The 25968-nt window shown below is 41.6% G+C and overlaps 1 pseudogene; it reads left to right on the top strand.

Moving 5' to 3' along the window:
- Positions 1-25968, top strand: part of LOC109684891 (NACHT, LRR and PYD domains-containing protein 1-like) — a 58982-nt pseudogene that overhangs the window by 28787 nt on the left and 4227 nt on the right.

Here is a 25968-nt window from a genome sequence, read left to right as displayed (position 1 = left end):
TCTGAGACACAGTTTCTTCATCTATGCAATGGGAATATCAAATCCACTTCATGGGTTATAAAGAAACAAAATATATGCATGTAAAAACAAGGACAGTTGTGAGAATAGTTGGGCATACTAGAATGACAACTGCTAGTGCTCTGTGTGTTTTAAGGGACTCCCAGGTTCACTTCACTCAAGGGCAGTTCTGTGTTCATTCATTTTCTCTTTCTTTCTTTCATGGCATTGCTCCCAGATGCCAAGCACTGGAACAGGCCCTAGAGATCAGATGGTGAGCAAACACACCAGGACCCTGCCTCTGGATGCTTATGTGCTAAGGGACAGACTTTGGTCACCTATCAGCATATCAGTGTGTATTCACTAACTCTGTTGAGCACTATGAAGCGCACACACAGAGTATTATGAGAGTGTAAAGTTAGGAGAAAGTGGAATTGCACTGAAGTTTCCAGCAGGGCCACCCTGAGGCCAGATAGAGACATAGGAGCTGACCAGCCAAGTGAGACCACAGTCCAGTCAAAAGCCCACTGCTGGGAAGGGCATAAAACCTAGAAGAGCTCAAGTACTAGATGCCAGACAGACCCTGTGTGTCTGAGATGGAGTGAACCCCAGCCCTGATGTTCATGTGGCCAGGAATGTCTCCATCCTACATCCCTGGAGATTTGCGTCCTCCAAAGAGACATCACCATGCTATCCCTTGCCTACTTCCTCCTCCCTCCATCTCTGAGCACAGACAGCTGCAAGCTAAACACCTCCCTGCAGCTTCTAGCCAGACCCTGCCATATACTGAGACCCCCATATCCAGAGTCCTGAGATTCTGGCTGGCTGATGGAGATAGTGCAGGAATCTGTGCCCTTGGGCTTTCCTTGGCCAGGCCTCCTACTCCAAAGGATTAGTGAGAGAAGAATAATGTCAATAAAGATTATATACTTGGTTCTCCTGCAGCTGAAACTGTCCTTGACAATCAGGGGAACTTTGTTCTCCAGTCTCCTCCACACCAAGCACTTTTGGCCATCATAGTCTTCCACATGCTTCCACATGAAGGACCTCTCCAGTGCTGGGCTCTACTGCTCACCTGGATTCAGGCACCAGTTCAACAGTAACTTATCAGCCTTTAACTACCTCAAAGCAAAGCTTGATCCTTGAAATCCTGAAAAGGTTTTGTTCTCCTCCCTTCCTGATGCTTAGTGGACAGGGGTGAGTTTTGACTTCCAGGACACCATCTTCCTTCTAGGGGAGAACAGCTCTGACAAATAGAGATGACAATGCTGGGACTTTTATAGGCTGGGATCCTTTACCTCAACCTTGTCCTGTCTCATAGCAACAGAGCAGGAGTGACTGATCCTAGGTCAGGGACTGAGGACCCATATATCCATAGAGGCAGTAACTATTCCAGAGCCAAGAGAAACTCCAGATGTGAGGCCTTCCAGATTCTGAGATGGAAATCCCAGAGCCCCAAACCTACAGGGTCTTTTTGTCAACTTTCTAAAGTCACAACCCCCAACCTTGGAATGCTGCCACCAACTGGCTACATGGACACCATATTCCAATTAGAGCCACCTAACCCACAATTATGTCTCCTTCCTAGGATGACCTGCATACAGTGCTGACTCTTATTGGGCTATAAAGGTCCAGCCTCTCATCCCAACTCTACACAGCTCCTAATTGTCCTCCTGGCTTCATAACTCCCTGTGTGCTGGCCAAGGCCTCCTCTGAGACCTCTTCATAGTCACTGTCTCCCTGTGCCTGTCCTGCTGTCCTCCATTCCCTCATCCTCATGTTAGAACAAGACTACTCCCTATTCAGCCTCCTTACTCCAGTTCCCCTCAGAGTCCAGGCATCTGATTGATACAGATTCCTTCAGAAGATGGCAGAATCCAAGATCCTGGACCCTGAAGGCTTCGGGATCCTGTGGCAAATCCAAAGAAAACCAGGCTTCCTTTGTGCTTGCAGACTGGACCAGGCCTTTCTGAGTGACCAGGTGAGGGAGGAGCTGAAGGCCCTGGAGGAAGAGAGGTCTCATCTGTATGTCTCCAACAAATGGTAGCTCATGGACCCAGAGAGCCTTCTGGCAGACCCTATCCCAGGGCCTTGTGGACAGTCCAGAACCAAGATGTGAGTAAAGTGTCTAGGATAATTGGAGAGACAAACAGTGCTAGGGAGAAAAACCAAGAAACAACAACAGTCAGAGTGACATTGCATTTGGGGTTATTTAGTGAAAATAGAACTATACTGCCTACCAGATTAATCCTTCCATTAGACAAATAAAAAGATGAAAATGAGTGAGTGAGTGAGCAGGTCAGTCAGTCAGTGAGTAAGCAATCGAATGAGTGAGTAAGCAATGAAATGAGCGAGTCCTCTGGCTCAGCATACTGTAACAATTACTGGTTACTAGTACAGATTCCTTCAATGACCAGAGAAGGTTTGGAACAATAAAGCTGTGATGAAAAGGGGAGGTGAGAGACACAGAGAAAGACCACCATCACTATCACCACTGTCACCATCTCCACACACATGCCTGTGTACACACTGTAGGCTTGAGGGAGATCCTCAATGGAGGAGTCATCTTTTACCCACTACTGCACCCCACATGTTTTCCAGGTTTAGAACATCACCATGAAATCCATATGTTCTCCAGTTCCTGGTGCATCTACCTCCCTGAAATATAAGAAAACGGGCTCCCAGGCTTGTGATAAGGAGTCATCCTTTCACTGAAATACATTCCCTGCAGACCACTATGCATCAGTCCTTACATGAGAATGTGAGAACCCAGCAGTGAACAAGACACACATGGCCCAACCTCCAGTTGTTCTCTCCATCTTAGAAACAGGAACAAGTTATCCCACAAATCTATGTAATTGCACCTGGCATCTGAGTGAGAGCATGGATTGGCCTGTAATTGTGATCCAAGGGGACTGAGTTCTACTCTGAAAGATGGGAAGGGTGAGATGAAACTAGAAAGAGTTGATTCCAGGCATAGGTTGAGGCTCTGAGGGAGGACATAATGCATCTCCTTTGAGGAATAGAAGGGGAAAAGGTAAGGGGGTCAGCACTACTGAAGGTGTGGTCCATCAGTCAGCAGCATCAGTGTCCCCCTCATTGCAACCTCCATAGAAACTTAAGCTCTCAGACCCCACTGCAGACCTAGTGAATCAAAAACTGCTGGGTGGGGCCAGGTTCCTTACATGCTTTCCAGATATTTAAGCACACCAAGTTTGAAAACCACTGCTCTAGAGGTTGGTAAACAGATAGAAAGTGGCACAGGATTGGCCGGGATTGGGGGAAGTGGCCACAGTGAGGCCCTTGGACAATGTTAAGAACTGTTTTCTCCAGAAGCAAAGCAGTGGAGAGACATCTAGGGCTTCACCAGTGATGAGATATGTTGGATTTATATCATAATATCAGCCACTATGCACAACGTGGCCTAAGGGGGAACAGAGCAGAAGTAGAGAACATTTTAGAAGATGCTATAGTGGTTCAGGCCAAATGACAGGCCCTGAGTAGGACAAGAATGGAGCCCAATGAGGTGCAGAGTGGAAAATAGGAAGGAGAGCCCTCACTCCTTACCTCTTAAAGCTCCCACTCACCCACTGTTGCACTGGGGATTAATTTTCCAATGCATGAACTCCAGGGAAACATTCAAACACAGCAGCAAGGGAGAATTCAGGATGGTGCCTCTTTTCTGATGTGAATGCAGTGTTGACTGGGAGCCATTCACACAGACATGGCAGGCAGGAGAGTCACAGGGCTAAATTCAAATTCAAATGAGTTGAATTTTAAGCAGGGATGTCATGTGGATAACCCTAGCTTTCCCTGACATCTGAGAAAGAATGAACATCCCTGTGTAGAGGAAGCCAGATGTGATGATCCCTACTGAGGGTGTGGACAGAAGAGAGATGGGTAACACCACAACTTACTCAAGGGGCAGAGACAACATTCAGGTAATGAAAGGGCTTGGAGATAGAACAGCTGTTGGAGGCATCACCTTCATCCCCTTGCCTCTGATGTGGGGCACAGCAGGTTCACCACCTGGGAGGACCCTGTTCCATGTGATATCCTCTTCTCCTGGAACCTGGAGGTATTGCTGCTTCTTCCTTTCCCACTCTTGGTAATGGTGCTACCCCTCTCCAATATCTATAACCTGCCTTGACCCTTCACCAGGGCCTGGACTCCCATTATGGCCTCCTGAAGTCTGGAAATCCCCTCCCCATCCTTGCACATCCATCTTTTCAACCATGTTCCTCTCTCAACCTACCCACTGGAGATATGCTGGAAGGATGGGAAGGATGATACTCTGGACCAGTGGGAAGGAAAGGTGGTGGGCAAAGGCCACGTCAGGATGTGTTAAGGTCAGTAGCCTCAGAAAGGAGGCAAGAGTCCCAGGAGCAGGGAGAGAAGCTACAGACACAATCCTGACACATACAGGCAGTACAGACTCGGGGAGAGCCCAGTCACAGGTGTGCAGGGAGAGGGGGTGATAGGAGAGCCAGCTGGACAACACAGAGTTGCCCACTGCCTTTTTCTTCCAAGGGGAGTTCCCATACTAGCATTACAGATGGAACACCTCCATCTGTCCTCTCTTGCCTCTCCAGGAGACCTGCAAATGGAGACTCTGGGAACTGAACATGGCTTCTGGGGTTCCACAGGGCCTGTGGCTACTGAAGTGGTTGATAAAGAGAGGAGACTGTGCCAGTGAGTGAAGGCTTTGCCTGCCCCAGGCTAACATCCCCCTCCACAGTCAGCACCGCACCCACTCTCCAATGGGCACCATCCCCTTTCCTAGCCAGCAGGCAGGAACAGAAATGAGATGTTAGCTGTGTGCTTTTATTGTGGAAAAGAAGTTTTATTATGAAAAATACAAACATACACAAAGTAGAGAGTGCAAGGAACTTCCTTATCCCATTACCAGCAGTTAATATCACATCTAACAAAGCTGAAATTAAGCCAGGCATGGTGGCACCTACCTGTAATCCCATCACTTGGGAGACTAAGCAAGGTCATTCTGAGTTTAAGGACAGCCTGGGCTATATAACAAAACTCTGTCTCTGTGTGGCGTTGGTGGTATAGTGGTAAGTATAGCTGCCTTCCAAAACCCTGTCTCAAACAAAACAAAAAAATAAAACAAATTTGACATCCTTAAACATTTCATTCTGCATCTCAAAATGAAAATAAAAACCCTTTCTTCTTTAATCAACATGGCATTTTCCCATCTAACAAAGCTGATGTTAGGTCTCTCATATCATCTAAACCCAGGCCTTTCAAATTTTCTCAACTGTCTTAAATGTGTTCTTGCTGATGATTTATTCTAGTCAGGATCCAAACAAGTTCTGTTCATTATACTTTGTTGTATCTCTCAAGTCTCATTTAATCTCTTTTAGACTATTTGGTCCTGATTCAGTAATAACCACCATGTGCAAAGTAACCTTCTAGTAAATGGGAAGCCCTGCCCTTCAAGGGCTTCTACTCTCATAGATAAGAAGACTATAATCACAGTCATGAGCTCCAGTGTAACAGGTTTCTGCTCATCAATCTCTGTCCTGGTCACTACCTCAGCTGGGAGATCATGTCCCTTCCAACTTCCACTATAGACTTTAGCATCTGTCCACCCCACTATTCATCAAAATGGAGTTTGAGAAAAATCCCTTATAATCAGGGGAAAGCATTTTGTTCAGTTTCAATGATTTATCATTAAGAGTAACATGTAGACCCTTATTATTAGTAAATACACTCTTTCAAAATAAGAGCACTTGCCTATTTCACCATCATCATTGTTGCTGTCCTTGTCATCATCACCATAATGGCAACAGCCAACTACTCCCAGGCCTGTATTGAACAGTGGCTTTGCATCAGACTACTCATTACTCACAACTCTGTGAGATGTCATTTCCCCTGTTGACAGACAAGGAAATCCTGAGCAGGGGAGCTAGGACTCAAACCTAAGGTCTCTGACTAGAGTCAGATGTGGCCACTCCACTATATGCACAACTCCTGCCCTTCTGGGTCTGGCAACTGCCAGGTGTTAAGTGGCTTTGTGTGATTTGGTGTATGCTTTATTCTTCCCAGGGTTCACTTTCCCATGGCAGGCTCCTCCCACTGTCCCAACATGGGTCTCAGATTTGTCATGAGAAGTTCAGTGACCATTGAGATTGAATTCTGTTCCTGGGCCAGTTTCTGGGCAGAAATATCCCAATGCACACCTGGATGGTGGCAGGGCCTCTGTTTAACATCAAGACTGAGCAGGGAGCCATGGCCCCTGTGCACCTCCCTCACTTTGTGGCCCTCCAAGGTAAAGGAGGGAAGGAAAGGGAGGAAGGTGGTGGTCACAATGGGCCAGAAAGGGTAAATAGGATGGTGGATGGTGAGGAAAGTCTTGGGGCTTCCTGACCAAGGCAGAGAGTGTTGTGGGTGTAGAGACTGAGATTTTCCTTCATTCTACTCTTCCCTGGACATATATTCTCTAAAGCACATATCTCCCAACCTTGTCATTATTTTTGCCTGAGCTTTTCTGAAGGTTTCCCAAAATGGAAAGCATTCTTCTCCATAACAATATTAACTAGAACTTATTAAGAGCTCTTTACATAGACTATCACTCAGGGTCCCAGGAGGAAACAGTGATATAATCACTAATGATATTTAAAGAGATTTTCAAAAACAGGATTATATACAAAGTAAGGTTGAGGAACTAGCAAGGCGTATTTAGTACCCAGTGTCTACAAACAATGAGAAGCCATTGCTACCCCTGCAGGCAGGGAAAAGACACTGTGTCACCAGATTCCACTTGAGAGCTAGAGCCAAGGAAGAGGCATTTCCTTAGAAAGGACAGTGGCCAAACTATCCTTACCTCAGTCACCTCCAAAGACTTCCCACAGATAAAATCCCAAGAAATGCAAGTCACGAAGAAAAATCTCACGAAGAAAGCTTAAAATGTTGGTCCAAGCCTGTAATCCCATCACTAAGGAGTCTGAGGAAAAAAGGAACTCAAGTTCTATGACAAAATGGAAAACAAGCAGATGAAAACACAAACACACAAACACAGAGTAAACAATGGACCACAAGTGAGAACTAGGATAAACTTCAGCCATTGGAATTATTAGAAATAGAACACAAGAATGTGTGTATAATATGGTCAAAGTAAAAAGCAATCTATGTGATTGAGGTCAAGATAGTGGATTAGAAACAATCACCATTTTGACTCCATGAAGGAGAGGAGTCAGGTAACACAGAAGAGATTTTATTCTGAAGAAAGAGAGTGAGGAAGAGCATGAGAAATCTAGAAAGAGATCACAGGCAGCAGAAAACCACTGAGAAACAGAGACAACAGGGAAAAACAGCAAACAATTCCAAGCCCATCCTGGGCACCCCTAGGGAACTGCCCTGGCAACACACTTGGCAATTCTAGCTCCAACATAATCCCACACTTCCCACAAGCTTTAAAACCTGTGTGGGTGATTTTCCAAGATGGCAACTAGAGGGAGGAAGCAGAAAGCGTGCTTCCTAAAGTAACATCTTGGAGAGACACTGGAGATACACCTGGCAGGAAAAACCACCAAGAAGAGGCAAAACTCTGACTCCTCCACACCCCAGCCTGCGCATAGCATCCCCACTCCACATTAAATGGAGAAACCAGGAGGGCTCCCATGCTGCCGGATGTCAGCTCCTAGACTTCTTGGGAAACACAGACCACCAGAACTTCATCAGAGACACCAACACCAGAACCTGAGGCTGAAGGACTAACACCAAAATTATTAAGACTGAAACTTTATTGCAGTTGAACTTGGGGATTTTTTTTCTCTTTTTTCTGTTTTTTTATCCTCTCTCTGTCTCTCTAATGCATGTTTAACTCACTGTTGATTAGTACACTATCTACCCCTGTTTATTTCTTTGGCTCTGGTTTTGGTTTTTTGTTTGTTTGTTTTTGTTTTTCTTTGCTTTCCCTCTCTTCTCACCCTTCCATTCTAGATATCACCATTGTTATTATTACAAGACAATACTGAATTACACACAGTACAGGTACAGTAACAATAGCAAGGGCAATGATGGGAAGATGGAAAAAAGAGGGAAACCACTTTCTCCCCAATAATAAATTAGTACAAGAACCAGAGGGAAATGAAGAAAACAGATACTCAGGTCCAGACTCCAATAAAACAAAGATAAACTATGCCAAAGAACCCAATGAAGCCCACAAGAACATTCTGAAAGAAGAAATCCTGCAAGTAATCAATGAGAATTTTATAGAGATGATACTGGATATGGTCAACCAAAATGTATAGGAGACACTCAAGAAATGCCAAGACAACAAAAATACAGAATTTGAGAAAGCACAAGAACAAATAAAAGAAACTATAGAAGCACTGTATAAACACAAAAGTGAAAAAAGAACATGATTAATAAAGAAATAAATGAACTCAGAATGAAAATAGACAATATTAAAGAGGAAGAAACTCGGGATATGGAAAACCTCAGAAAAAAGAATGAAACAGAAATGCAAAAGAATATATGAAAACAATTCCATTTACAATAGCCTCAAAAAAATGAAATACCTACGTATAAACTTAACAAAGGATGTGAATGACCTCTATAAGGAAACTATAAACTTCTGAAGAAAGAGATTGAGGAAGACTATAGAACGTGGAGAGACCTCCCATGTTCATGGATTGGTAGAATCAACATAGTAAAAATGTCTAAACTCCCAAAAGCAATCTACACGTTTAATGCAATTCCCATCAAAATCCTAATGACATTCATCAAAGACATTGAAAAATCAACCATTAAATTTATTTGGAAACACCAGAGGCCACGAATAGCCAAGGCAATACTCAGTAAAAAGAACAATGCAGGAGATATCACAATACCCTACTTCAAACTATATTACAAAGCAATAGCAATAAAAACAGCATGGTACTGGCACAAAAATAGACATGAAGACCAGTGGAACAGAATAGAGGACCCAGATATGAAGCCACACAACTATAACCAACTTATCTTTGACAAAGGCACTAAAAATATACAATGGAGCAAAGACAGCCTCTTCAACAAAAACTGCTGGGAAAACTGGTTAGCAGTCTGCAAAAAACTAAAACTAGATCCATGTATATCACCCTATACCAATATGAACTCAAAATGGATCAAGGATCTTAATATCAGACCCCAAACTCTAAAGTTGATACAGGAAAGAGTAGGAAATACTCTGGAGTTAGTAGGTATAGGTAAGAACTTTCTCAATGGAACCCCAGCAGCTAAGCAACTAAGAGATAGCATAGATAAATGGGACCTCATAAAAAGCTTCTGCTCAACAAAAGAAATGGTCTCTAAACTGAAAAGACAACCCTCAGAGTGGGAGAAAATATTTGCCAGCTACACATCAGACAAAGGACTAATAACCAGAATATATAGAAAACTCAAAAAAACTAAATTCTCCCAAAATTAATGAACCAATAAAGAAATGGGCAAGTAAACTAAACAGAAATTTCTCAAAAGAAGAAATTCAAATGGCAAAAAAACACATGAAAAAAATGCTCACCATCTCTAGCAATAAAGGAAATGCAAATAAAAACCACACTAAGATTCCACCTCACCCCTGTTAGAATAGCCATCATTAGCAACACCACTAACAACAGGTGTTGGTGAGGATGTGGGGAAAAAGGAACCCTTTTATTACACTGCTGAGGGGAATGCAAACTAGTATAACCACTCTGGAAAAAATTTGGAGGCTTCTTAAAAATCTAAACATAGATCTACCATATGACCCAGTAGTACCACTCTTGGTGATATACTGAAAAGAATGTGACTCAGGTTACTCCAGAGGCAGCTGCACACCCATGTTTATTGAAGCCCTATTCACAATAGCCAAGTTATGGAAACAGCCAAGATGCCCCACTACTGACTAATGGATTAAGAAAATGTGGTATTTATACACAATGGAATTCTACTCAGCCATGAAGAAAAATGTAATCTTATTATTAGCAAGTAAATGGATGGAAGTGGAGAACATCATTCTGAGTGAGGTTAGCCTGACCCAAAAGACCAAAAATTGTATGTTCTCCCTCATATGTGGACATTAAATCAAGGGCAAACACAACAAGGGGATTGGACTTTGATCACATGATAAAGCGAGAGCACACAAGGGAGGGGTGAGGATAGGTAAGACACTCAAAAAACTAGATAGCATTTGTTGCCCCCAATGCAGAGAAACTAATGCAGATACTTTAAAGTGACAGAGACCAATAAGAGAAGGGAACTAGGAACTAGAAAAAAGGTTAGTTTGAGAAGAATTAATTTAGAAGGTAACACAATGCACAGGAAAGCAATGCAAGTCAACTCCCTGTATAGCTATCCTTATCTCACCTAGCAAAATCCCTTGGTCCTTCCTATTATTGCTTATACTCTCTCTTCAATGAAATTAGAGATAAAGGCAAAATAGTTTCTGCCTGGTAGCAAGGGGGTAGAGGGGGAGAGGGAGGGGGCAAGATAGGTAAGGGAAGAGGCAGAAGGAAGTGGGGAGAAATAACCCAAACATTGCATGCACATATGAATAAAAGAAAATGAAATTCAAACAAAAAGAAAAATTAAATGTGCTATATATTTTTTAAAAAGCCAGACAGTCCAAACAAAATATGTCTGTAGGTCATACTTAGCCCACATGCCCCCATTAAATGACTTCTGCTGCAAAAAAAAAAAAAACACTGGGGGGATTTAGTGAGACAATGACTGCTGTGGTGAAGGTGAGCCTCAATGGAGGAAGACATTTTCTTTATCTCAGGTGGCTATTACAAGATTCAATCTTAGGAGACAGCCTATTGTTTGAGATTGAGATGCTCCTGGTGCTTGAAAACAAGGAACAATTTTGACTCAGGAAATGTGGATATTGCCAAGTGTCTGGGTGGAAGACACCCAGATATGAGAGGTGGTTATGGAGAGGGAGAAGGTCTGATAATGGTCCCACAGAAAAGTTCAAGAAGCAAGGAGCTCTATCAGTGAAGAGCATGGTAGTCAGAGGCCAAAACTTCCCTGGTGAGTGTTGAGTCCCTTCACCTAAGGGACATGGTAGATACAAAGCACCCAACCTGTGGCTGGCATAGTTTTCAGTCCCTAGGTCCAGCACCCTGGCCATGTGTGTTGGCTATTAGAGTGTTGGCTGTTCAATATGATTGCCCTGAGATGCAATCCTCTGAGTTATGTGGTATCCACAGCCTCCTTCCTCATACAGGGAGGCAAACTGCTAAGCAGGGTCTGAAGGCACTGAAGCCCATTTCCAGGTACTGCATGTGTTTGCTGCCAAGCCTTTCCAAAGGCCCCCAGCCTAAGCCTGATGAACCATGTGATCGATCCAGTTTCCTACACTCAACAAGGAGTTGAGATGGCCGGCAGGGTCTGAAAGCACTGAAGCCCAAGTCTGGTAACTGTATCCCAGCATGTTAGCTGCCAGGCCAGTCTAAATGCCCAATGGCAGACTCTGAATCAAATGTCCTCCACATTCTCCTCCTACACACAGGGAGGTGAATTGCTGTGTGAGGACTGAAAGCATTGAGATCCACCTCCAGGAACTGCATACCAGAATGTTGGCTGCCAGGCAAGACTAAGGGCCCAAGCCTAGACACTAGAAGCATTAGATTTTTACAACTGCCTCCTCCCCATAGAGAAATGAAATGTTAGACCTGGTCTATAAGCATTGAGACAAACATGCAGAGCAACTATGTGCCTTAGTTCTCCCCAGCCCAGTGCAGAACTCTGTGCTCTGATTGCTCCCTCACTCACTGATATATTCAGAGGTCACCGTGAGACTGCATCCTTGCATCCAGGAGTGGCTCCCACTACACAAAGAAGGGAAGCTTCTTTAGTAAAAAGAGCTCAGAAGCAGAAAACTGACCTTTCTACAAGAGACAACAGCTAGTTTTCCTTAATCTGAGCAGTGCTGAGGATGAGAACTAGTGCCTTAAGAGTGTGGGTGAATGTTGGGCTACCGAACTTGACTTCAGCCTAGTGCTAAGAGACAGCACCTCAACCCAGCCACTACACTGACCTGCCTGAACAATGAGAATATTTCAACTGAAAGACTACAGGTCATTTTAAACTTCCAATCAATGACCTGGCCTCAAATGTGCAAATTCCAACACAGAAACAGAAATACGAAAAGAACCAAAGCAAGGTAATTCCTCCAAAACTCAAGAATTCCACAGTAATAAACAGCAATGACAATGAAACAGATGAAATCTCAGGCAAAGAATTTTTTAAATGATTATGGGAATGATCGACGAAATTACACAACACAAACAAATGCCTGAATGAATTTCAAGAAATAAAGAAGACAACGCAGGACATGAAAGAGAAATTCAATAGAGAAATCCTGAAAATGAAAAGCTCTATAAGTCAAATACGAAAGTCTTTCCAGTAGACTCAACCAAATGGAAGGCAGAATATTAGAGCTTGCATTCAGGTAGATATGTTAGAAAAAAACAGACAAAGTAGAGCGAAAAAAGTAAGGAAGTAAAACAGAATACACAGAACTTCTGAGATACCACTAAATGACCAAGCCAATGAATTGTAAGCACAGAAGAGGGAGAAGAAATACAAGCTAAAAGGATAAAAAACATATTCAATAAAATAATGCCAGAAAACATCCCAAAACTTGAGAAAGAGAGGCTCATCCATGTACAGGAGGATTTTAGGACTCCAAACAGGCCAGAAAAGAACTTCTCCAAGGCAAATGATAGTTAAACCATTGGGCATACAGAAAAATGAAAGAATATCGAAATCTCCTATAAGAAGCACCAGTCACCAATCAAGGCAAACCCATCAGAATAGTAACAGTTTTCTCAACAGAAACTTTAAAATCACGGAGGGCCTGGAAGGATTTATTTCAAGCTCTGAGAGTGAATAACCGCCAACCTAGATCATTGTACCAATGGCATGCTTCATGATTAACAGAGAGATAAAAATATTCCTCAGGACACAAAAACTAAAGAAATTTATTTCAACTAAACCAGGAATGTAGAAGATACTTAAAGGAATTCTACACGTACACACTCACACATGCACACACACACACACACACAAACACAAACCAAGGACGATAAACACAACCACAAAATACAGGAAAGAATATATCTCATTAGATGAGTAGATAAGCAAATGGAACAAGTACAAGTACTATAAACCAATAAAATGGCAAAAATAGTACATACCCTTTAATAATAACTCTGACTGTTTATGGTCTCAGTTTTCCAATCAAAGGCACAACCTGATGGATTAAATTCAAAACAAAGACCCAAGTATTAGTTGCCTGCAAGTAATGTACCTCAATGCAAAGATAAATATAGGCTTAGCATGAAAGGCTAGAAACAGATTTTCTAAATATATGTAGCCTGAAAGCAAGCAGAATAACCTATAATCATATCTGACCCAAAGCAGACTTCAAGCCAGAATTAGTCAGGTCACTTTATATTGAAAAGGGACATAACCCATCAGGAGAATAAAACGCATAAACATATATGCACTGAACATCACCCCTCCCAATTTCATAAAGCAAACACTACTGGATGTAAAGGCAGAGATAGACCCCCACAAGGGAATAGTAGGGGCTTTAATATCCTACTCTCACCAAAAGACAGATTACCCAAACAAAGCAACACAGAAACTTCAGGATTAAATGACACTATAGACCAAATGGACAGATGATCTACAAAGTATTCCACCCCACAGCTACAAAATACACGTTCTTTTCACCAGCCCATGGAACTTACTCCAAAATAGATCATGCTTTAGGACATAAAGGAAGTCTTAACATAGTTAGGAAAATGGAAACAATTTCCTGTATTTTCTCAGACTATGGTGCAAAAAAGCTACAAATCAATAACAAGAGAAAATACGCAAAACATCCAAACACAGGGAGAATACACAATTCATTCTTGAATGACTGGTATTATATCAAAGAAATAAGGGGCAAAATTTTTTTAATTCATAGATTGAAAGAGCAACGAAAACACAATTTACAGAAACTTTGGGACAAAGAAAAGGCAGTACTTAGAAGGAAGTTTATGAGTGCTTTCATTAAAAAATCAAAGAGATCCCAAATAAATAACCTGAAGCTTGTGGACAAACAAAAACAAATAAAACCCAAAAGCAGTAGACAGAAATAAATAACAAAAAGCTGGTAAGAAATTAATGAAATATAGACTTAAAAAATCAATGGAAAGAATCCATTTTAAAAGGCAATTCTGTCAAAATATAAACAAAATGGACAAATCTTTAGCAAACTAACCAAAATAAAGGTGGAAAAGACCCAAATACCCCAAATCAGTAAAATCAGAGACAAGAAATAAGATCTCACGCTAACCACCAATGAAATGCAGAGGATCATTAGGAATACTTTGAAAACTAATATTCTAATAAACTAGAAAATACAGACAAGATAGATAAAGTTCTAGATGGCTATAACCTGCCCAAACCACCTAAACAGCACTATAACCAGCAATGAGGATTAAAGCAGTAATAGAATCTCTAACAAAAAGCTCCATACCAGTGGATTTGCTGATACATTCTACCATGTCTTTAAAGAAGAGCTAACACCAATGCTCCTCTATTCCATAAAATAGAAAGGGAAGGTGCACTACAAAACTCATCCTATGAAGGTAGGGTTATATTGATACCAAAACCACACAAAGACACAAGAAAAAATAGAATTACAGACCAATTTCCTTGATGAGCATAGATGGAAAAATCCTTGAAAAATCCTTGCAAACTGAATTCAACAACACATTGAAAATATTGTACACCATGATCAAGCTTGTTCCATTCCAAGGATACAACTCATGCAAATCAGTAAGCATAAAACAATACATAAACAGGATAAAAGGAAAAAGTCACAGGATTATCTCAATAGATTCAGAAAAAGCCTTTGACAAAATTCAACATCACTTCATGATGAAAGCCCTGAATAAACTAGAATTAGATGGAATGTATCTCAACATAATGAAGGTTATTTATATATATGATAAATCTATAGCCAATATTGTACAAAATGAGGAAAAATGAAGCTATTTCCTTGGAGGGAAGGAATGAGACAATGGTATCCACTCTCTCCACATTTCTTCAATATAGTACTTGAATTCTTAGCCAGAGCAACAAGGCAAAAGAGAGAAATACAATGGATACAAATAGGAAATAAAGACTTTAAATTAATGATTGTATTTTTAAAAGGCCCCCCAAGAACTCTAAAATCTAATAAACACTTTTGGCAAAGTAGCAGGATACAAAATCAACATAAAAAATCAGCTGATTTTCCATATACAAACAATGAACAGGCTAGAAAGAAATCACAATATCCTCAAAAAACTTATATACCAAACAATAAAGGTGCTGAAAATACAATGAAAATTATACCACACTTAAAAAAGAAATTGTAGAAGATATCAAAAGGTGGAAAGACCACCCTTGTTCATGGTGTATCAGAATCAGCATTTTGAAATGGCTGTACTACTGAAAGAAACCTACAGATGCAGTCCCCATAAAAACCCCAATTTCATTTTTCACAGAAATAGAAAAATCAATCCTAAAATTCATATGAAAGCCACAAAAGATCTCAAATAGCCAAAGCAATTCTGAGCAAAGAGAACAATGTTGAAAGTATAGCAATGCCTCACTTCAAATTACACTACAGAACCATAATAACAAAAATAGCACGGTGCTGACCAAAAAACAAACAATTGACCAATGGAACAGAATAAAGGACCCAGAAAGAAGCCTAATGCAGTTATAGATATCGGGTTTTGTAAAAGACACAAAAAACAAACACTAAAGAAAAGGCATCCTCGTCAATAAATGGTGTTGGGAAAGCTGATATCCACATGTTGAAGACAAGCTGGACCTTACCTCTCACCATGTACAAAAATTAACAGAAAATGCATCAAATATCTAAATGTAATCCTGGAAACATTGAAACCACTGGAGGAAACCATAATGAAGACCCTTGAAGATAAGGCATAGGTCTTACTTAAGAGGACCCCGATTGCTCAGAAAACAAGAGAAAGAATTGACAAACGAGATTGAAACAAATTGGAAAGTTTCTACAAAGCAAAGGAAATAATTACCAGAATCAAGAGGCAACCCACAGATTAGGAAGAAATCTTTGCCAGCTACTTATTGAATAAAGGATTGATACCCAGAATGTATAAAGGCTCCAAAAATTAAACACCAAAAGAACAAACAATGCAATTAGTAAATGAGTAAATGAATCGAACATATAGTTCTGAAAACAAGAAGAACAAATGCCCAAATGACTACCTGAATAAGAGTTCAACATCCTTAATCATGAAGAGAAAGTGAATCAAAACTACACTGAGATTCTATCTCACTCCCATCAGAGTGGCTATCATCAAGCGAACAAACAACAGATAATGGTGAGGACGCAAGGAAAACAGAACCCTTCATATTCTTGGTTGTGAATGTAAATTAGTGCATCCACTATGTAAATCAGTAAGGAGGTTCTTCAAAAAGAACCTCTAAAACTTCAACTACCATATTATCTTACTCTACCACACCTAGGTATATTTCAGAAAAATGCAAATCTACATATAATACAATACCTGCACGCCCATGTTTATAGCAAGCTTTTTCACAAATTACAGAATCAGTCTAGTTGTCCATTGAATGATGAATGGATAACAAAATGTGACATATACCCAATAGAATATTATTCAGCCATAAAGAAGAATGAAAGTATGTCATCTGCAGGAAAACAGATGGAACTGGTGATCATCAAGTTAAGTGAAGAGACACAGTCTCTATTGTCAAGGAGCAAAATAGCTACAAAGAAATAAATATTTTTAAAAACAAATATGAGGGTGCTGCTTAAAATGGGGAACAAAAGGCCTTATATAGGTAAATACATTTACCATGTACATGCTGCATTTATAACACCATTCTTGGGATCATAGTATTTAAATGCATGTCTAGGTTGCTTGTATGTATCAGGAATATGGCAAATGCAGCAAATTATCCAAGAAAAACAGTCAGTCCATATGGAGATAGATAAATTGGGGCCAAAGAGTGCATGACTATTAACAATTGTTATTGTTCAACCACATCTCTGTGTTACAGAGAATTAATAAGAAATGATGTTGGTAATCAAAATGACAGATGATACATAATCAGCATTATTGTTCTCATAGCTGATTAAGCTTATTTAAAGTAGTGAGGAACACCTTTTTAGGTTAAGCTTCCCTGACCATGTGACTCTGAAAGAACCTAATGGATTTTTTTTAATTTAATAAAATTCATTATATTTTTTAATTTTGAGTGGTACTGGAGAGGGAACACAAGACCTTGTACATGCTGTGCTCACACTCTACCACTGAGCTGCAGTCCCCTTAAGGGATTTTAATAAAACTTAAATAATTTTTAATAATTTTAATTCTACTTTTCAAGTAGAATTACTTGAAAAAAGAGAGAATATTTTGAGTAATTATTCAATTGAATATTTACTCAATTCTACAAGAACCATTAAGAGTGTTAAAGGACTCCAGGAGCTTTGCTCAGACAGGTACAGAATACTGCTCTCCAGGTTAATATGCCGAAATGCTTCTATCCTTGTCAGCGTTGACGACAGAGACAGAAAACACGGTCCAGGTGTGGTGCAGCAGTGTTCGGGTGGCCAGGGCAGCATTGCTCAGGACTGGCCTCGGGTGCACCAGAGTGTCCAGGACTGCAAGGCAGCAGGATGGGGCGTCACAGCTATGCTGTTGACAGGGGTTGGGACGCAGGCTCTCCACCCTAGATCATTTAGGTAGAGTTGGCATCAGAAGAAACACAGCCATGGCTGGGTGCCAGGGACCACATCTCTATCAATTTAATGAGATAGTAAAAAAGATTTTGATGTGGTTTTCCATGTGAAATTATGACTGAGGATGCAGTTTCACTAAGTTGATGATACAATTATTTGATTAACATTCATGGCAAAGCTTATAAAAGTTGGGAACATATTTATGATATGTACATTTTGATTCAAAAAGAAAAGGTAACATCTAAAATTCTTCATTTACAAGTTGGTTGCTATATTAATAGTGCCATCCTAGATCTTCCATACGTTTATTGTTGCCATGGTTTAAAGGCATTGAATAACTATATATTAAGTGTACAATTTAAAATATTATCGAATGAAATATTGTCAAACAAAACATGTATGTAAAAGAATACGTTATAGACTACTAGAAAGAAAAAATGAAGCAAATAAAAGAGCAAAGAAGTGTCCAGTATTCAGGAACAGGAGAATCCCATTTTAAGGTCACAAAAGCTCAATAAACAATTGGTGCTGCTCACAAGGAGAACATGCACAGGGAAAATAGGCTGGAAACTCAGAGCCCAGTGAGTCCTGGAATCACATAGTTGTTCTATGGGGAAGATTCCAAAGCAAGATAGAGGAAAGCCCAATATAGCTCTGGTGGATGTGGAGTCCTACTCAGAGAGTAAAGGGTGTGATGACTCAAACAACAGCTAAGACAAGTTACTTTTCCCATCTATAGAATAATGACTGTAGCCTCTACTACAACCATGCTGCCTCTTCTACTAGTGAGACCTGGGTCCAGGGGTTCTACTCATCATTTCTACTATTGAGTCATCAAGATCTGGCAGGGAGAGGGGAGCTTTACCAAGGGGGCCATGCCTGCCATAACTTTTTTTATTGTTTTATTATTCATATGTGCATACAATGTTTGGGTCATTTCTCCCCCCTGCCCCCACCCCCTCCCTTACCACCCACTCTGCCCCCTCCCTCTCCCTCTCCTTCCCACCCTCTCAATACCTGGCAAAAACTATTTTGCCCTTATCTCTAATTTTGTTAAAGAGAGAGTATAAGCAATAATAGGAAGGAACAAGGGTTTTTGCTAGTTGAGATAAGGATAGCTATACAGGGAGTTGACTCACATTAATTTCCTGTGCATGTGTGTTACCTTCTAGATTAATTCTTTTTGATCTAACCTTTTCTCTAGTACCTGGTCCCCTTTTCCTATTGGCCTCAGTTGCTTTTAAGGTATCTGCTTTATTTTCTCTGTGTTGAGGGCAACAAATGCTAGCTAATTTTTTAGGTGTCTTACCTATCCTCACCCCTCCCTGGTGTGCTCTCGCTTTTATCATGTGCTCAAAGTCCAATCCCCTTGTTGTGTTTGCCCTTGATCTAATGTCTGCATATGAGGAAGAACATACGATTTTTGGTCTTTTGGGTCAGGCTAACCTCACTCAGAATGATGTTCTCCAATTCCATCCATTTACCAGCAAATAACATTTCGTTCTTCTTCATGGCTGCATAAAATTCCATTGTGTATAGATACCACATTTTCATGATCCATTCATCAGTAGTGGCTGCCATAACTCTTGACTGTGCAATGGGAGAACATTCTAGGCTGGTAGTTTGATCATGCAATGAAGGCCCTGAGCCAGAATGCACCAGCAGAGCCCAGTGGGTACATAGTCTACCTTTAGATCCTGTGACAACTTCTTCTTACTTCCCACTCTCAGAGGTTGGTGAGTAAGCCTGTCCTAACTGGGAAGTCACACTAGCCATGTCCTGGTCAATCCCATTCATATATCATGTTGGCTTGGGAAATGGAATTTGCCCAAGGAATTGGAGACCTTCTGAGTACAAAGGAATCTAGGCAAAGCCCATCCAACTGAAGGTCAGATCTGGACAGCAGAGATTTCACCTACCTGGTGGGATCATCCTTTGAGGAATCCTGGGACATGGCTAATAACAACTGTGAACAATTATTGAGCAGTGTGTGCCAGGTGCCATGCAAATCACTTCCATCTGGTTGTATATCACCTCAATTGTCATGACAACCCAGCAAGTCACATACTATGGTTTTCTTCTGGTATACCAATAAGGAAAGTGAAACTCAGAAAGATAAAGACCTTTGTCAAGAGCTGGGATTCTAACTGAGATCCTATTAATCCCAGGGTAGGAACTTCAACTCTACCCCATCCCAATCCTGATCCATGTCATATACTACCAGCCTTTCCTAGACTACATTCTGGACCTCACTCTGGAGCCAGACAAGACTTATATCCCATGGATTTTGTGCACAGAGCAAGAGGTAAATGCAAAAGGCTGCTTAAATCTGCCATGCCCAGCTAGAATACCAAGCCCTGAGCTGGTCAGAACTCATTCTAGGAATCTCTGCTGTCTGTTGTTTAGGAAGCGATATTGTCCTGGAAACAATGGCCTTATAGTGTAAGGCAGTCCTTATTGTGGAACTGGGCATTTTCTATTTCTTCACCATCACAATGAGGTCCTATATTGAGTTGTATCTTTCCACAGGTAGTTTTCTCCCTCTCTTGCTAGATCTCAGCTTCACCTCAGGGCCTTACATGCAGGGTAGCTCACCCTCCTATAGACAAGTGGGCCCACAAATGAAAACAGAGGGCCCTGGGTCAAAACAGATTATGAACTTCAAGAAAGTGACATAAAAGCATTAAGCCGAGCTCTAGGTACTTCTCAATGCAAGGTCTCAATGCCTGCACTAGCTCATGAAACTGGTCCTGTCTTTGGTCCCTTTCATTCCCCTTCCCATCTCCTTCCAAGCCCACAGACCCCTGCTCTCCCATGGGTGTGTCCTGAATGAGTCTAAAGATAGCTGCTTTGGCTTGATTCCTAATCTTGCCACTCAAAGTCCTGAATCACAGAAACCCTCTCAACTCCTGGGCTAGTTGGAGCAGTTGGTCACCCTAGCAGGAGGGTAAGTTGGAGCAGCCCAGCATTCAGCCAGAATTCAGCCAGAATTAGCATGGCATAGAGCATCTATAAGTGCCAGGATGTGGTGATTTGGCTGTGGTTGGCAGTGTGGCCTTAGGAAAAGCACTTTCCTCACCTGATTTTATGCCCCTATCTGGTACATGAGGACACTCCAGTGCTGTGGAGGTCCACATGAGACCCTCACCTACTGCTAGTGTTGGCAGTGCCAAGCAGAATCACTTATTGGAGATGCAATTGGAAAGATCACATCCTTCTTCATCCCTTTCTCATCCCTTCATACTTGTTGATTCTGCAGCAGTAACTCAAATAGAAAAGCTCTCTGTAGGAGTGCATGGATTGCAGTACTAATTCTCATAGTGCTAACTCAAAGCTGATAATAGAGGTAGACGATGTGTTAGAGTGATGCCTCCACAAGCAGGGATCATACACTATGTCCATGAAAAAGACCTAAGAGAGGCATGCAACGATTTAAAATGATGTGAAGAAAGCTGGGGGAAAGCTACCTGGACTAAGATGGGAAAAGTATTTCTGGAGAGAATGGCTATAATGGGAAAGAGAATGATAATAATAGGTGATGTATAGTAATAACTGGATAAGTGAGATCATAGATGAATTCCTCATCTTCTCAGATGATATGCAAGTTATTTTTAATATTATAACTATTAGTTCTCATATAAAAATGAAGCTAAAAAATGATAAAGCTAATTTATGGTCTTCATAGCCCTTCCAAAATTAACTAAAGTGATATTATGACCAATGTTCAAGCCAACTAATACCCTAGACCAAGTAGAAGGACATACTGCTGCCCAGAAACCACCCGCATTGCAATGGTTGCCAGGCAACACAGGGGTGGACTAGTGTTTGGCCAGTGTTTCTCCCACTATAGGTCTTTAGGCCTCATGCTCTCTGTAGAGGCTCAAAGATACCCACCTGGTACACTTGTCAGAGGCCGCAACCAAAGAAATCAATTATCCATCTGCCTGATTGAGGCACAAAGGAGTGGACTGGAACATTCTTGATTAACCATGGACTTAATAATAGGTTATCCAACAAATCTAAGAAAAGAAAAAAAATAGTGAAACTATGATGATGCTGAGACCCAAGGACACAGTCAAGGTCACATTAAGAAAAATATAGAGAGGTTTCTGCTGCAGACACAATCAACTATGGGATCTTCCTTGACCCCATTGCTACTGGCAAATTGATCTGCAGCTGTCTGTTCACCTGAGCTTTCACCCTCTGGACTCAAGTCCTGGTTAGGATCCCCCACTTAGTCAAGTCATGGCTGCACACCTGTGTTACAGTGGCAGGAATAGTAGCTTCCTGGGAGGGAGGCTGAGCTGGCCTCCTGCAAACACCAACATAATGGTAGAGAATGAAATCCTCCCAAAGTGAAGAGTTTCAGTGGTAGTCAAACTCTTGACTAATGTAGACTGCCCTTGGTCATTCCATTTTCCCACAGCCCCTTCGTCCTCTTTGTTCTCTACCTGCCTAGAGTCAAATCTGCCAGCATCATTCAGTGTTATAGAATCCCCAGCAACACAGGTAACCATTATCCAGGGCCAGGAGTTAGGTGTCTGAGTTGGGCTCAAGATTTAAGGTTCCTGAGGTGCCCCCACCCTAGAGACAGTATTGTTCACAGCATTTCCTAAAGGTCCCTCACCCACGCATGGTCCTTTGCTGTATGCTGAGTGTCTTAGTCCTATTGAGCTGCTATAATAAAATAAAATTCACTTATTATCTTAGAATTTTTACACATGCTCTAAGTTCAAAATAAAAAATGCCAGGAAATTCTGTGTTTAGCAAGTATACATTTTCTCATACATTGTGCCTTCCATCTGTGTATTCACATAGCTGAAGGTATCACTTGGTTCTCTTTGATAAGGACACTAATCCCATGCATGAGGGTTCTATATCAATAACCTCATCACCTCACAAAAGACTCCACCTCCTAACACCTTCAACTGGAAGGTTAAGATTTCAACATATAAATTTTAGGAGGACATAGCACTGTGCTCCTCCAGGAAGTTCTCAAAGTTTAAGCCCTAGGATCCTACTGCCCCAGCCAAGTCTAAATCAGTGGAGATAAGAAAAACCCACACCTATCAAATCCTCTCCTTGACAGAGGGGCTTGCAGACATCTCCCTGTTCCAAGTGGTACACTTTAAAGAGGACGGGTTGCTCCTGGAGAAGCCAGCCAGAGTGAAGCCACATGACACAGTACTGGAAAACCCCAGCTTCTCCCCAGTGGGAGTTCTACTGAGGATAATCACTGATGCCTAGTGCATAATCCCCCATCACCTCCACCACATTGCTCTACTGTCACCTCCGTCCTAAGAAAGTCACCTTCCACCTCTACCTGATTCCCAGTGACTGCACCATTTGGAAGGTGACACTGAGAACCAGAAAGGTGAGCACAGGGTGGAATCACAGTAAACATGAAATGAAGTCATAGAAACTAATGGAAAGGGATTCTTCCCTAGAGTATTGCTGAGTCCCTTGTAAGCAGGAACTTTGATAGGAGTGAATAATCCTGTCCTCTGCTCAGCTCTGGTCTGGTCCTCGCATTCCACAAGTCTCCCAACTGGATTTACTATTCCATTACTTATGTCTGGACAACCTTTTTCAACCACCCTCCCGGAGTCATAGGGTGGGAAAGCTCCAACCCCAAATTGTAGCTTTTCCACATGCTCCCTTTCTTTTTTACATTAACCCTAAACACAGACCCAGTAGGGGTCTCTGTGTGGCAGAACACAGGAGTGGCAGAGGAGTACAGAAATGGTGTCACCGTTCTGTACCTACACAAATGTACTCACACTGACACACCATCTCACCTTATCAAACCAGATTCATTTGGGCAGAAATCTAAGTCACTGTTCTTTGTGTTCCTTGAGTCATAAATGACAAAGAAAAGCAGTTCCAGCTTGTGCAAATATATAAGCCACCCCCACCAGGTCCCCTTTACCTGATCTCTGCTATCCTGTGTCTGGTTCAAGAAAGCTGGAAATCATCCCCCAGGTGAGCAGGAAGTTGTTCATCTCTCATCATGATCTCAAAGCATGTTTGGGAGAACCCATGGGACAGATCTCAGAGCTTCCCAGGGACTGGCATATTGGGTTTGGGCAGAAAGCATGTGAGGATGAGGTGAGCAAGAATGGTTCAACAATTGAAATAAAGAAAGTTGGGGGGAGGCAGAATTACATTCTGATTTGGAGGATGATGGGCATGACTTGGGGAGCACTGGGAAGTGTTTGGGCTGTAGGATGCAAATGCCTTCCAGCCAAAAAGCACCAGGAGCACACCTGTCCTCAAAATACACTTGGCTTTATTACTTATTGCAGCCAAAGAACTCATGGGGAGCCTTGGGGAAAAGGTGTTGGAAAGAAACTACTGTATGATTTGGGCCTTGGCTAGGAAACTTAGGGGAGGGTCTAGGAAACATTTTCTCTTGGTTAAGTGTTATAAAGCATTGATAAATCAATGACTGGGAATCTCAACAAATCTTATTTCTACAGAGGGAAAATTAAAACAAGCATAAAGCTGAAATTGCTGAAGATACTCACTCATTTAGTGTGTGCTAGAGGAGATATATGGCATTTGTAGGCAGCCTGCTAATCTGTCAAGAATAGACTTCCTGTGTACATCCAACAGGGGACAGTGTGGTTGAGCTTCAGGCTCAAGCCAGATTATACTGACACTGAGGTGGACCTGTAAGCCTCAACTCAGTTCCTGGACCCATGGGCTACTTTTTGTTCTTTCTCATTACCTCCACACACACATCCTTAGACAATGGCAGATGAGGTTGGGCCACTGGACATTTATCCATCATATCCAAACCTTTATCTCTATTATGGTTTAGACATGAAATGTCCCCTTAACTTCATGTATTAAAGTTTGAACCCCAGCTACGGCGCTATTGAGAGCTGATTAGGTTGAGTATGCTAAGCTCACAATGGGTTAATCCATGATAAATTCATACTGAATGACTTTCAGGAGAAGAGACATGGTTGGAGGAAATGAGTCACTGGGGGTGTGCCTTTGAAGGGTATGTCTTGTGCCCTCTCTGCCTCCTGACTAATAAGAGGAGAGCAGCTTTTCTCCACCATGCCCTTCCTACGATAATGTTCTGGGCTCACCACAGGGAATCAGCCATGTACCAAGTGACATTTACTGAAACGTCTGAAATTAGAAGCCAAAATATGTCTTTCCTACTTTAAGTTGCTTTCTTCAGGTAAAAGCTGAGCAACACAAATATTTTCCACATTGTCTGGTTAGACTAAGAGAAGTATCCACTGAATGGTTGTCTGTAGATGGACCAGGGTAGAATGAGAGTGAAATGAGTCTGAAGTGTCTGACAATGGCTGTGTGTAGCATCATCTGTGACTCAGGACAAAGACATCAGACAACTGTAACACAGGCAATGGCCAAGCAAAAAGACTATTAGTCTTTGTAACAAGTTGAAAACCAGGGGACAGTTTATGAAACCTAGTGAATCAAATCAAATCCAGCTGGGACAGTTGAAAAAACCCCAATATCCTGCTTTATTTCCCTCCCTAGTCAGGAAATGTCCCATTTACAAAAATTATACCTACAAAAAGAAGTATTTGCTCTGGTAAGAAATCCCCCATGACTAGTTTTTAGATTTTTATTTGTAAAGTGAGGTGGAATGTGACACATTCAACACTCAGTTAATATCAGAGCAGCAGTGTGGTCTGTAGAAATGTGCAAGTGAGGTTTGTTTTTCCTTAAGTGGCAAAAGAAAAACATAAGTACTCAGAGATAACAGAATGAAGATGAGGGAGAGCAGATGTCCAGTAGTTTGGAAGAAGTGATGTTTGTCTTCTGAGTTGAGAAACAAGAATTCACAGGTGAATATTTTGGAGTTTTCCTGTGGTGTCAGTTGTTAAGAAAGAATAATAGAGAGACCTGGAACTGTTACTCAACAAACATTAGTCCAGTGCCATGGTTGTGCTTCAGTGGAGATAGTGCAGTGAGCCTGAGAGACAGATATCTTCCCTTGGGAAGCTGACATCCTAGCAGGTGTAACTGCACAGATAATTAAAGAAATAATGACTAAGTACAGTAATGCCAAGTGCTGAAGAGCAAATACAGCATCATGAGATAGTGGCCTGGGATATTTTGGACTGGGTGGCCAGAGAAGGCATTTCTGTGAAAATGCCGCTTACACTGGGACTTCAGTGACAAGAAGAGTTTAGGCACATGAGTATTTA

This window comes from Castor canadensis, chromosome 11 (genome assembly GCF_047511655.1).
Source record: "Castor canadensis chromosome 11, mCasCan1.hap1v2, whole genome shotgun sequence".
Taxonomy (NCBI): Eukaryota; Metazoa; Chordata; class Mammalia; order Rodentia; family Castoridae; genus Castor; species Castor canadensis.
Note: the sequence above shows the minus strand (reverse complement) of the source record. Positions and strands in the feature narration are given on the sequence as shown.